Source organism: Eumetopias jubatus, unplaced genomic scaffold (assembly GCF_037043125.1).
Source record: "Eumetopias jubatus isolate StellerSeaLion01/CBP00866 unplaced genomic scaffold, mEumJub1_p1.0 scaffold_8, whole genome shotgun sequence".
Taxonomy (NCBI): Eukaryota; Metazoa; Chordata; class Mammalia; order Carnivora; family Otariidae; genus Eumetopias; species Eumetopias jubatus.
In genome coordinates, this window is record NW_028274814.1 from 49115098 (window position 1) to 49130323 (window position 15226).

General features: G+C 36.3%; 1 protein-coding gene across 1 annotated transcript in view; it reads right to left on the bottom strand.

The window, feature by feature from the left end:
- LRP6 (LDL receptor related protein 6) overlaps window positions 1-15226 on the bottom strand; it is a 169064-nt gene that overhangs the window by 88380 nt on the left and 65458 nt on the right. The window lies entirely within an intron of this gene.

The following is a 15226-nucleotide window of genomic DNA, read 5'->3' on the forward strand; positions in this document are numbered from 1 at the left end:
CAACTATCAAATTGGGATTTCTAAAAGATGAATCTAGCCAGGTCAGTTTGCTACCTGAAAATCTCCAATGACTCCTACTATTTTTCAGGATAAAATTCCAAATGCCTTATCTTAGAATACTAAACCCACACGATCTGGCTCCTACCCATCCTCCTAAACTTGCCTCCAACCATTCCCCCACATTTCCTACTGCTGCTTAATAACACTGACAAAACAAAGTGTTCTTTAATAACCTTAACTTAAAAACCTGACTCTAGTTATTAGGAATTGTTTTCCAAAAAGGCCTTAATTACTCCCTCAAGATGTTAAAGTTTATTATTTTTCTTCAGTATCTGTCAAGGCAGGTTAAAATAGCATATTTACACCCTTGATATCTACTTTAAAATCGGTTTACTATATATGCACCTGTTTCTGAACTCTATTCTGTTCCAGTGGTCTCTATCCTTAGATTTAATACCTCATTGTTTTAATTATTCTATCTTTACAGTAAATCTTGAAATCAAGTTGAAAGATGGCATACATTTTTTTACCTTAATAAAATCAACTGAACTATTTTAATAGGTTCTAGACATTCCCATACAAATTTTAGATCCAACTTGCCATTAAAAAAAAAGTATGCACACATGTGTGCACAAGCATGTGCACATACACACATTCAAAAACTCCTTTGAAATTTTTGTTGAGACTGTATTGAATCTACAGATCAGTTTAGGGAGAAATGCCACCTTAACAATACAGTTGACCCTTGACAATGCAGGGTTTAGGGGCACTGACCCCCAATGCAATGGAAAATCCACACATAACTTTTGACTCCCCAAAAGCTTAACACCAATAGCCTACTGTTGATCAGAAGCATTACTGATAACATAAAGAGCCAATTTATCAAATGTTTTGTATATATATTATATATTATATTCTTATAATAAAGTAAGCTAGAGAAAAGAAAATGTTACTCAGAAAATCATAAGGAAGACAAAATACATTTATTGTACTGTATTTATTTTTAAAAATCTACATGTAAGTAGACCTGTGCAGTTCAAATCCATGTTGTTCAAGGGTCAACTGTATATTGATAATTGTTTTTTTAAGCAGGCTCCATGCCCAGCACGACCCTGAGATCAAGACCTGAGCTGAGATCAAGAGTTGGACACTTAACTGAATGAGCCATCCAAGCGCCCGTTGATAACTTTTTTCTTAAAAACTAAATATTGCAGTCTTTCCTACTGCAGTCTTCCCACTGTTGCAACTGGAGATGAATGAACTATGAATTTTATATCTCACAAAGCACATAACAGTCTCACAGGTAATGTACCTTCTGCAAAGACAGTGTTTAGGAGTATTAATGTAGGTTAGGAAATGCATATGAGAGCCTTGAGTTATCTGTGTCCAAAAGCAACTACATTCCACAGCTTATATGAAGACTGTTTGAAAGGAGATATACAAATATAAATAACTAAGTATACACTAAAAATTCCTGTTGTTTATTTTCTTTAAAGGAAGAGGGGCAGTAATGAATCTTTGCAGTTCATCATGGAAATCATACAGCTCATGTGGGTTTTTCAGATTTGGAATCAACAATTATGTAGCTTTTCCCAGAACTGAATGGGTTAAGACACTTTTTTTACTTCTGTGTGAGATTTCTTTGCAGAATGTAACAGATCTAAGGTTAAGGATATTGTTCTCAACTGATGATCAATTGGCTTACTCCTTCCAAGACCAAACTGCATCCTTCAAGTATTTGTATGGCTTTTTGACAAACGCATTGGCGTTCTCTCAAAAGGAACTCCGAGAGTGTGGAAGTTTAAGAACAAATCCATTATCACTGGAAGAGCAGCTAAAAAGATCATGCGTTGCTGATGACTAACCGAAAGCACCATTTTCATAAAGAACAGCACACAATTATTCTTCTATAATAAATAATATCATCTGATCCACATTTACTAAACACCTAATAAGTACTAGGTACTGTGGTCTGCTACATGCTCTTATCAAAAGCAAAAATCAAAACACTGATGACTGAAGGAAGGCTATTTAAGGGATATAGAGTTTATTCTTTCCCTGGGTACTCTAAGGTCTACCCTTATCTTAACTTCCAAAAGATTTCTATCTCAAATAACATTAGCTTAATCATTTGTAGAATTACCTCTACCGTATTATGCCCCAATTTTAAACAGAGACCACCACAGGAAAGTAATATAAAATTAACATACACACAAAACTGCATTTTTAAAATACATTACATCCCTTAGTGACTACATGTGAAAATTTTTTTCCTCAAATTTAATCTGATGAAAACATTTTCTTGCAAAGAACTCCTAAGTTTCCACCTTTCCAATGTATGCTGGTAATTCATTTTCCTTTATCTGCTAAGAAGCTTCAAGGTAACTTGTTTACCTTTTTTTTTTTTTATAAAATAAGGCTGATACAGAAAAACCTAGTGTAATCCTCACCCAGACACCCTGTAACCTTCACCCAAATCAGGAAAGAAATTTGCTAATCACCTCAGAAAACTCTTCTCGACCCTTCTTTCTCCTCAAAAGTAACCACTATTCTGACTTTACAGTAATCACTTCCTTACTTTTTAGTTTTATTAGCTGAGGGTGCATCCACAGAAAAGTTTAGTCTTGATGACCTATTGTTTTTTGTTTCCTATGTCTGTTAAGTCTCAAGACTTTATTTTTTTTAGGGTAGCTTTAGGCTCACAGCAAAATTGATGAGAATGTACAGAAAATTTTCTTTTAAAGAAAAAAATATTTTATTTAGTTGACAGAGAGTGAGAGACAGCAAGAGCAGGAACACAAGCGGGGGGGTAGGAGAGAAAGAAGCAGGCTTCCCGCGGAGCAGGGAGCCCAATGTGGGACTCGATCCCAGGACTCTGGGATCATGGCCTGAGCCGAAGGCAGACGCTTAATGACTGAGCCACCCAGGCGCCCCAGAAAATTTTCCACATACCTCCTACCCCCATTCACAGTCTTCTCCATCCTCAACATCCCCCACCAGAGTGGTACTTTTGTTACACTTGATGAAACCGCACTGACCCATCATAATCACCCAAGGTCCATAGTTTACATTAGGGTTCAGTCTTGGATGTTGTCCATTCTACAGATTTGTACAAATGGATGACATGTATCCATCATTATAGTATGATGCAGAATTATTTTCATTACCCTAAAAACCCTGTGCTCAGCCCATTCATCCTTCCTCAACCCTCTTTTCAGTCTCTTTTAATCTACAGGTTCCATCATCATTCTTTACAGTTTATCTGTTGAAGGACCTGGGATATATTTGACCTCTGTGTCCATATCCACTGATGCAAACTCATATAGCAGTTGAATATGTTTCTCTGTCCTCTGTTTCTCCTGCAAATTCCAAGTTCAATCAGACTCATGTTGAACTGATACCTTTGGCAAAATGAAAGATGGTGCACTTTTCTTCCAACAGCAAGGCAAATAATGTCTATTCTTTTTCTGGTTGTGATGTTAGCAGCCATTGATGTTCACTGCCTAGATTCAATAGTTCATTGGAAGTTATAAAATGCTGATATTCTAATTACATCATTTATTTTTCACGTATTAGTGGGTACAGCTTTCCCATATCTACTTTTTTGTTAGCTACTGGTAGATTCACGTAGGAAAGGGAAAATAAATTGCTTCTTTTCCTTTATTACCAACATTAGGGGTAATGATGAATTGGTTTCCTATCATCCTTTCAAACTGACCACTTCCTTTCTACAATATCATTATGAACTCAAGGATTTAAACATACTTGATGAGTTTCTTTCCGTTCTTGAACCGAGAGAGGCTTCTCAAGTTTTTCTCCAGGCTTATTAAAATAACCCTAGAGTCTGTAACAGATTTTTTGCTATCTGGTATGCCATATGTTCTAGCTCACCTTGTACACTTCTTGCCATAGACACAGAATCAACAATTTCACCTGAAAGATATGATTTCTTTTAAGGTGGAACAGTTTTCCAAGATTATAATATGGGTGGTTTTATTCCCATTCCTCTTCAGTGGTCATAGTTAGGAAATAAATGTATTTGTGTGTATTTATCCATGTAACATAAAATACCTAATGAGCTCATGCCAGTACTTCCAAGTAAAACTCAGAATTATCAGTTTTCCTCAGTTAACCTCTAGAGTATTACATTTATTTCCTTTCACACTGAAAATCCTGCATATGCAAGGGCAATAGAATACACCCAATGATTACTCACTTAATCCAACATTAAACAGTCTCAAAAAAAAAAAAACACACCAAAAAAACCTCAGAATGAGTATTAATATCAATACACCAATGTAGTTACTATGAAGAGTTTTACAAAATTTTTGCATGTAGTACCCTCTATTTTCCCTCCAGTTTTTTATAGTGGTACTTTACCTTATCTAAAAGTAATTGTTACATACTATACCCTCTCAATTTGAATCCTTTAACTTTCATACTACAAGTAATTATATATTTAATGTTCTTCATCAAACCTTTTTTGATATCTCACTCATCATTTTGGTGGTCTAAAGCTCAGACACTACCACATTTTCAGGAATGACTCAGGGAAATAGTATTTCTTGACTTCCTGCATGTTGGTAAGAGTGGCAGACTAGGAGTCAGTTGTGATGTATTTTTTTAAAAAAACCTGCCTCACATTTTTTTCACTCTTGAGTATCTTGAAAATACTACTCCATTTAATTCTGACGTGAAGTGAAACTGTGGGAAAGTCTGATGCTAATTCAATTTTCTTTTCAAGTAATTTATTTTAGAGGCCGAAAGAGTACTTTTTTTCTCTACAGAATAATTTTACTAGAATATGTCTTGGTGTTGTTTGTTTTGACTATTATTCTCAGGTACATAGTTTTTTTTTTTATTTAAGATTTACTTATTTATTTGAGAGAGAGAGAGATAGCACACACAAGCAGGGACAGGAATGGAGGGAAAGGAAGAGAATCTCAAGTGGATACCCCACTCAGCATGGAGCCCACCACAGGGCTCAATCCCACAACTCTGAGATTATGACCTGAACTGAAATCAATAGTCAGGTGCTTAACCAACTGAGCCACCCAGGTGCCCCCATAGTGTTTTCTTTCAAACTGAACTTTCAAATCTTGTTTTAAGCAATTTTTCCTGAATTATAGTTTTTCTTATGTATTCTATTCCCTTGCTTTGGTTATCTTCCTAAGAGGGTCTTTTATCTGTGTTGTTTCTTCTTTGACTATCTTCAATATTAGTCACTTCCTCTCCCACCCTTTTTACATTTCCTTTTGGTCTTTAAATTTTTCTTCCTTTTCAACTCCTAAAGATCTTTTCTGTTTATTCACTCAAATAATTTTTCTTCTTTTATTTAGAATTCTTAGTTCTGTCATCTCATTTCTGAACTTTTTTTTTTGTTTTTTAAGTAGGCTCCACGCCCAGCGTAGAAGCTCGAATATGGGGCTTGAACTCACAACTGTGAGATCAAGACCTGAGCCGTGATCAAGAGTCGGACACTCAACTGACTGAGCCACCCAAGCATCCCTCATTTCTGAACTTCCTGATTTTAATTTGTTTGGTTTTTGACATGGGATATTGGTGTCTCAATTACTGACAGTGCATTTTTAAATGGAGGTTTGATCTGTTCTGTGGGCATATCCTTCTGGAGAGTTTTCTGTGTAAGGACATTAATCTGTTCCTCATTCTTTTGCCTTATAATAATTTTTTTCTTCAAGTTTATTGAGGTATAACTGACATAAAACTGAAAGATGTTTAAAATGTACATAGCGATGATATAACACACATATAAATTGTAAAAAGATCCCATCTAGTTAATCATCACATCTCACGCATTTTTCGTTTTTCTTTTTATCGGGGAGGAGGAAACACTTAAGTTCTATTCTCTTAGCAAATTTCAATTACACGGTACAGTGTTATCAACTATAAGTACAATGTTACATATTAAATCCTCAGACCTTATTCATCTTATATCTTAAAGTGTATACCCTTTTACAAAAGCTCTTCCTATTTACTCTACCCCTCAACCCCCTTTTCTTCTCTTTGTTTTTATGAGTTTAACTTAAAAGAAAAAAAAGATTCCACATATATATGATACCATGTAGTATTTGTCTTTATCTGGCTCGTTTCACTAAACCTAATGTCCTCAAGGTCCACCCATGTTATCACAAACAGCAGGATGTCCTTCCTTCTCATGGCTGAATGATATATACATTGCATTGAATATATACATACCACACATCTTTGTCTAGCACCTTTTCCTGTAGCTGACAGCCATGTGCAAATCCTCCTTGGAAAAATTAAACTAAGTTCCTCTGTCCATTTTTTAATGAGATTTTTTTACTATCAGGCTGTATGAGTTCTTTATATATTTTAGATATTAGCAACTTTTTCAAACATATAATTTACAAATATTTTATCCCATTCTGAATGCTGCCTTTTCATTTTGTTGATGGTTTCCTTTACTGTGCAGCTTTTTAGTTTGATGTAGTCCAACTTGTTTATTTTTGCTTTTAATGCCTTGCTTGTGTTGACAATTCCAAAAAATCAACACCAATAATGATGTCAAGGAGCTTACCCTATGTTTTCTTTTAGGAGTTTTATGGTTTCACGTTCTATATTTAAGTCTTTAACCCATTCTGAGTTGATTTTTGTGTATGGTATAAGATACAGGTCTAGTTTTATTCTTTTGTGCATCTGCCCAATTTTGCCAACATCATTTATGGAAGAGACTATCCTTTCATTATTGTACATTCTTGGCTCCTCTGTCATAAATTAATTGTTCATATATGTACTGGTTTATTTCTGGGCTCTCTAATCTGTCCCATTGATCTATGTGTCTGTTTTTATGCCAATACCATACTGTTTTCATTACTGTAACTTTGTAATGTAGTTTGAAATTAGGAAGCATGATGCCTCTAAGCTGTGTTCTTCATGCTCAAAACTGCATTGGCTATTAGGGGGCTTCTGTGGTTCCATACAAATTTTAGGATTGTTCATTCTATTTCTGTGAAAAACTTGACTGGAATTTGTTAAGAATTGCACTTAATCTGTGGGTGGCTCTGGGTACTATGGAGATTTTAACAAATTAATTCTTCCAACCATGAGCACGGATTATCTTTCCATCTATTTGTGTCTTCAAATTTCTTTCATCAGTGCCTTATAGTATTCAAGGTACAAGTCTTTCACTTCCTTGGTTAAATCTATTACTGTGTGCTATATACATATATTTTTTGATGCTATAGTAAATACAATTGTTTTCTTAGTTTCTCTCCCTTTTTTTTTTAAAGATTTTATTTATTTGAGACAGAGAATGAGAGAGAGAGAGAGAGAGCATGAGAGGGGGGAGGGTCTGAGGGAGAAGCAGACTCACTGCCAAGCAGGGAGCCCGATGCAGGACTTGATCCCAGGACTCCAGGATCATGACCCGAGCCAAAGGCAGTCGCCCAAACAACTGAGCCACCCAGGCACCCTTAGTTTCTCTTTCTGATACTGTTACTAGTGTATAGAAATGCAATTAATTTTTGTATATTGATTTTGTATCCTGTACCTCTACTGAATTTATTAATTCTAATAGTTTTGTGGCGGTTTTACAATTATCTCTATATAACATCATATAACATAACATGTAACTGCAAATACAGTTTTACTTAATCCTTTCATTTATGGATGCTGTTTATTTCTTTTTCTTGCCTAAGTGCACTGGCTAAGATCGTCAGTACTAAGCTGAATAATAATAGCAAGAGTGTTTGAAAAGAAAGCTTTCAGCTCCTCACTTTTGAGTACAGTATTAGCTGTGGGTTTGTCATATATAGTTTAGAAAAAAAAGCTTTCAGCTTCTCACTTTTGAGTATAGTATTAGCTGTGGGTTTGTCATATACAGTTTTTATTATGTTAAGGTATGTTACCTCTATACTCATTTTGTTGAGACTTAACATGAATGAATACTGAATTTTGTCAATGGAATATATGCCACTTGATCATGGTGTATGATCCTTTTAATGTACTACTGAATTTGGTTTGCTAGTATTTGTTAACGATTTATGCATCTATATTCATTAAGAAGACTGGCCTGTAATTTTTTTAAATTTTTTATTGTTATGTTAATCACCACACATCATTAGTTTTTGTTGTAGTGGTCCATGATTCATTGTTTGTGTATAACACCCAGTGCTCCATGCAGAACGTGCCCTCCTTAATACCCAACACCAGGCTAACCCATCCTCCCATCTCCCTCCCCTCTAGAACCCTCGGTTTGTTCCTCAGAGTCCATTGTCTCTCATGGTTTGTCTCCCCCTCCAATTCCCCCCCTTCATTCTTCCCCTCTTGTTTTTTTTTTAAATATATATTGTATTATTTGTTTCAGAGGTACAGATCTGTGATTCAACAGTCTTGCACAATTCACAGCACTCACCATAGCACATACCCTCCCCAATGTCTATCACCCAGCCACTCCAGCAACCCTCAGTTTGTTTCCTGAGCTTAAGAATTCCCCATATCAGTGAGGTCGTATGATACATGTTGTAATTTTTCTTTCTTATAGGTTCCTTGTCTGGTTTTGCTATCAGGGTAATATAATAGTCTCATAAAATGAGTAAGAGTTCCCCCCTCTTCTATTTTGTGTAAGATTTTAAGAAGGATTGGTATTAATTCTTCTTCAAGTGTTTGGTAGAGTTCACCAGTGAAACAGTCTGGTCCTAGACTTTTGTTTGTTGAAGGTTTTTGATTACTAATTCAATCTCCTTACAAGTAATTGGTCCATTCAGATTTTCTTTAATTATCTGACAGAGACATAGCAAGAGAAGGAACATAAGCAGGGGGAGTGGGAGAGGGAGAAGCAGGCTTCCTGGGGAGCAGGGAGCCCAATGCGGGGCTCGATCCCAGGATCCTGGGATCATAACCTGAGCCGAAGGCAGATGCGCTTAACGACTGAGCCACCCAGGCACCCCTCCATTCAGATTTTCTATTTCTTCATGATTAAGTCTTTTTTTTTTTTAAGATTTATTTATTTGACAGAGAGAGAGAGACAACGAGAGAGGGAACACAAGCAGGGGGAGTGGGAGAGGGAGAAGCAGGTTTCCCGCTGAGCAAGGAGCCTGATGTGGGGCTCAATCCCAGGACCCTGGGATCATGACCTGAGCCGAAGACAGACGCTTAACGACTGAGCCACCCACCCAGGCACCCCTCCATTCAGATTTTCTATTTCTTCATGATTCTTTTTTTTTAAGATTTTATTTATTTATTTGACACAGAGAGAGAGACAGTGAGAGAGGGAACACAAGCAGGGGGAGTGGGAGAGGGAGAAGCAGGCTTCCTGCTGAGCAAGGAGCCCGATGTGGGGCTCAATCCCAGGACCCTGGGATCATGACCTGAGCCAAAGACAGACACTTAACTGACTGAGCCACCCAGGTGCCCCTCTTCATAATTAAGTCTTGATAGGCTGTATGTTTCTATGAATTTATCCATTTCTTCTAGGTTGTTCAATTTGTTGGTGTATACTTGTTCATAGTAGCCTCTTCTGATCCTTTGTATTTGTGTGGTATCAGCTGTAATGTCTTCTCTTTCATTTCTGATTTTATTTCAGTCTTTTTTTCTTGTTAAGTCTAGCTAAAGGTTTGTCTATTTTGTTCCACTCTTCAAAAAGACCTCTTGATCAGACAGATCTTCTCTACTGTCTTTATAGTCCCTATTTCATGAATTTCCACTCTGATTCTTTGGTATTTCCTTCCTTCTGGCAACTCTGGACTTAGTTTCTTCTTATCTAGTTCTTTGAGGTATAAATTTAGGTTGTTTGAGATATTTTGTTTCTTAATGCAGTCATTTATTGCTAGGAACTTCCCTCTTAGAACTGTTTTTGTTGTATCCTATGTTTTGGAATATTGAATTCCCATTTTCATTTGTCTCAGACATTTCTTTATTTCCCTTTTGATTTCTTCCTTGAACCACAGATTGTTCAGGAAGATCTTGTTTAATCACCATATATTTGTAAATTTTCCAATTTTCTTTTTTTAAAATTAAGGAATAATATATATTATGTTTGTTTCAGGTGCAAAATATAAGCATTTGATATTTGTATATATTTTTAAATGATCACTACAATAAGTCTAGTTAACATCCATCACCATACATAGTTACAGAGTATTTTTCTTCTAAGGAGAATATTTAACATTTACTCTTAATAACTTTCAAGTATGCAGTATAGTATTATTAACTACAGTTGCCATGCTGTACATTACATCCCCCTGACTTATTTATTTTATAATTTAAGTTTGGACCTTTTTCTTTTGACTCCTTTCATCCATCCTTTGACCATGCCCAACTCCCTGCCTCTGGCAACCACCAATCTGTTTTCTGTATCTATGAGCTTGGTGGTTTTGTGGGGTTTTTTGTTTTGTTTTTTCAGTTTTTTTTAGATTCTACATACAAGTGAGTTCAGTATTTGTCTTTCTCTAACTTCTTTCACTTAGCATAATGCCCTCAAGGTCCATCCATGTTCTTTCAGATGGTAAGATTTCATTCTTTCTTATTTCTGAATAATATTCTTTTTTGGAATTCAAAGATTTTCTTCATCCATTCATCCATCAAAGGACACAGGCTGTTTCCATATCTTGGCTATTATAAATAATGCTGCAAAGAACATGGGGGTGCATATATATTTTTAAGTTAGTGTTTCTGTTTTCTTCAGATAAATACCCGGAAGTGGAATTGCTAGATCACATGGTAGTCTTTTTTTTTTCCTTTTGAGGAATCTCCATATTATTTTCCACAGTGGCTATGCCAGTTTACATTCCCACCAACAGAGCACAAGAGTTCCCTTTCCTCCACATGCCTGCCAACAATTAATTCTTGTCTTTTTCATAACAGCCATTCTAACAGGTATGAGGTGATAATTCTCCACTTTTCTTCTCGTAACGGATTTCTACTTTCATACCACTGTGGTCAGAAAAAAAGCCTGATATGATTTCAGCCTTCTTAAATTTATTAAGACTTGTTTGTGGACTAACATATGACCTATATTGGAGAATGTTTCATATACACTTGAGAAAAATGTGTATTCTGGTACTATTGGATGGAGTGTTTTTAAATGTTCCTTAAGTCCACCTGGCCTATCAGGTAATAAGGCCAATGTTTCCTTATTGATTTTCTGCCTAGGTGATCTACCTGTTTAAAGTGGGATATTGAAGCCCCCTACTATTGTTGCATTGCTTTCTATTTCTCTCTTCAAATCTGTTAATATTGGCTTTATGTCATTTAGGCACTATGATGTTGAGTGTATGAATATTTACAAAGTTATATCCTCTTACTGGACTACCCCCATTATCATTATATAATAAACCTTCTTTTCTCGTTACAGTCTGTGGCTTAAAGTCTATTCTGTGTGATAGCAGTAGAGCTATCCCTGCTTCCTTTTGGTTTCCATTCACATGTAACATATCTTTTCATCCCCTCACTTTCAGAGTGTGTGCTCTCTTAAAGCGGTCTTGTATTTTTACCCATTCAGCCACTCAACATGTTTCCATTAAAGAATTTAGTCCAGGGGCGCCTGGGTGGCTCACTCATTAAGCATCTGCCTTTGGCTCAGGTCATATTCCCAGGGTCCTGGGATCAAGCCCCACATCAGGCTCCCTGCTCAGCAAGAAGCCTGCTTCTCCCTCTCCCACTCCCCCTGCTTGTGTTCCCTCTCTCACTGTGTCTCTCTCTGTCAAATAAATAAATAAAAGAATTTAGTCCATTTCTATATAGTTATTGATAGGTATAGACCTAATATTGTCATTTAGTTCATTGTTTTCTGGCTGTTTTGTATTCTATTTGTTCCTTTGTTCTTCTCTTGCTCTGTGATTTGAATTTCTGTAGTAGTATGCTTAGATTCCTATTAATCTTTTCTATATATACAGATTTTTTGCTTTTGGTTATTACCAGGAGGCTTAGACATTGATCCCAGCAGGGTTCAGTGCAGAGGAAACAATCAGAAATACCCGTGTCCCAATATTCCCCTGTAGGAAATCTATTTCCCTGAAAGTAGCCTGAGGTCAGGCTTCTAATTTAGCAGACAACCAGGGGCTGACAGCAACCCTCCCAGGAGACCAGGGAAATCTGCAGATACCACCTCTGCCTTTTCTCTCTAGCCTAATCCAAATCTCCAGTATCTCCACACAATCAGCTTATACACACATCTGATGCCCCAGCTTTTACAAATGCTACCCAAAGGAAGGGCCCTGGATCACCTGTCTCTGAAAGCCAATGGGGCTTGCATTCATAATTTGCACAGGACTGTAGCAATGAAGTAGTTCTTAAAAATGGTAAAATAGCAACCTCTTCAGTGGCTGTATACCTGGGTCCAGTGCAGAGGGAGCAGGCAAAAATGTCCACCTCCGAGTCTCTCCCTGGAAGGCCCCTAACTATATACTTTCCCAGTTACCGCGTGGGGGATCCAGCTTCCAATCAACCTACATCTAGGTGCTGTGATCCTACCCTTTGGAACACCTGACAAATCTTGGCACAACCTCAATTACTGGGAGCCACTAAGAATAAAGAAAGCAGTTTGGGCAATCACAAAAATCTGAGAGAAAACCAAGAACTCAGGCCAGGCTGTTAATAAGGTTCATCTCCTACAGAATACCATTCCATCAAGACTGGGAAAGGAGCTTTTTTATCTAATGCATAGAAACCAACAAAAAGAGTCAAGAAAAATGAAGAAACAAAAGAACATGTTCCAAACAAAAGAGCAAGATAAAACTTCAGAAACAGACTTTAATGAAACAAAGATACATGATTTACTTGATAAAGAGTTCAAAATAACAGTCATAAAGATGCTCACCAAGGTGAGCAGAACAATGCATGAACAAAGTGAGAATTTCAACAAAGAGACAGAAAATATAGGAAAGCACCAAAAAAATCAAAGAGGGAAAGAACACAAACCAAACTGAAAAATTCAATAGAGAGGTTCAACAGACTAGATCAAGTGGAAGAAAGTATCAGCAAATTCAAAGACTGGGCAATAGAAGTCATCCAAAGAAGCAGAAAGAAAAAAGAATAAATATGAAGATAGCTTAAGGGACTTTTAGGAGACCATGAAGTAGACCACCACTCACATGATAAGGGTCCCAGAAAGAGAGGATAAAGCAAAAGGGACTGAAAGTTTACTGAAAGAAAATGTCCCAAAAATGCCCTAACCTGGGGAAAGAAATAGACATCCAGATATAACCCACAAACTTTCAAATAAGATGAATCCCCAAAAAACCCATATCAAGACACACTGTAATTCAAATATCAAAAGTTAAAGACAAAAAGAGTATCTTAAAAGCAACAGGAGAAATAGAACTTGTTTCACACAACTGAATCCCTGTAAGACCATCAGTATATTTTTCAGCAGGAACTTTGGAGGCCAGAGGGGGGTGGCAAAATATACTCAAAGTGCCAAGGTAGGAGGGTGGCAACTGCCAACCAAGAATACTCTACCCAGCAAAGCTGTCTGAATGGAAAGAGAAATAAAGAATTTGAGACAAGGAAAAGCTGAAGGAGTTAATCACTACTAGATCAGCCTCACAAGAATTGTTAAGGGGACTTCCCCAAGCTGAAACAAAAGAGTGCTAATTACTAAACAAGAAAACATGAAAGTATAAATCTTATTCATAAAAAGCTAAATATATGGTTAAATTCAGAATACTCTAATTTTGTAATACTGGTGGGTAAATCACTTACAAATCTAGTATGAAGGTTAAAAAATTATAGTAAAAACAACTATAATGTATTAATGGAGAAACAAGGTAAAAAGATGTAAATTGTGACATCAGAAACGTTAAATGTGGGAGGCAGAGTAAAAACTATAAAGCTTAAGATGCATTCAAAGTTGTTATTAGCTTAAAATACTGTTATAAATATGTTTTTTATAATAACCCTAAATGGGATTTTTACCTTGATACTGCTGTGTGTCTCATGTTTATGGATAATTAGTTTTCCTGAATTTTTAGAAGAAGGTGGTGTTCAAGGTAGTTTTTCTAACTTTACAAAATTCACTCTTCTGTTGTTTTCATGTAATGTTAAACAACATGGTAGTTTCCTTTCTGAGAACTCCCAGCTGTTATCTGAACCTTCTCTTTTCTTCCTCTTTTGACCCTCTAATTTTCCCTGTTCTGCTCAATTTTGATGCTACTATTGTATTCAATTTTGTTTCCATTCAGTGTAGAACCCTGTGCTGGTAGAGATCTCTAGCAGCTTCATTTCAAGAATTATTTGGAGCCAAATTGTTCTATCCTGTCTTTACAATGAACACACTGTACTTGGTTGATACTGGACTGGGCAAACCCCCCCCACCTCATTTCAGCTGCTGCTCTTAATATAGTCCACCACATTGTCTAGTAAATAGTTGAGGCTATTTTGGAGGTCTCCTGCTTTTAAGTTCTATGAAACACCCTACTCAACTCTCTCTGCATACTTTTGCACAAACAGTAATACTAGGGAGGTCTTGTAGCTGTTAGTGGTCTGCTCTTCTCTGCTTTTATTTCTGGATGCCTGAGGTTAGTTTTATGGTATGTTTTTGGATTTGCTATCTAGTTTCATTAGTTTTTGTGTGAGTCTTCCGAGGAAGTAAAAAAAAAAAAAAAAATGATATGGCCAGATTTACTTCCTACCATCCCTCTTAAAGCCAAATTTGAAATTCAAAGCAATTACGTTTTTATATTCAACATATATTTATTACTTCTCTTGACTTATTTCTACTTATTTTTAAACCACCTTGTTGTCTTTTCATTCTTTTTTAAAACAAGGCAAAAAAATACTCCAACTCCATAATTACAAAAACTTTATTTTAAAAAATGCTTTAAATCTTCAATGATTTTCAATACTTCTAAATGCTTCCTGATTCACAGTTCAGATAACTCACAAATGTTTACACTTGGAAAAAATTCCTTCAACTACCTAAGACTCTGTTTCTGCTGAGACCTTAAGAATGAGACCACCAGAAACCAAAATAATCAAACACAAGAACATAAAAAGATAGTGCCCTTAAAAATCTGAACATGATCTGACTAGAAAATCCATGTTTATGTATTATAACTTTGTTTTCCTTGAATATTGGTGTGCAGCATGCATTCAGATTTTTTCCTAGTCCTGGGGTCAGCAAACTATGGCCCACTGACTTATCATATGTTTTGTAAATAAGGTTTTACTAAAACACAGCTGTGCCCGTTCCCTTATGTATTATCTGCAGCTGCTTTCACACCTCAACAGCAGAGGTTAAGTAGTT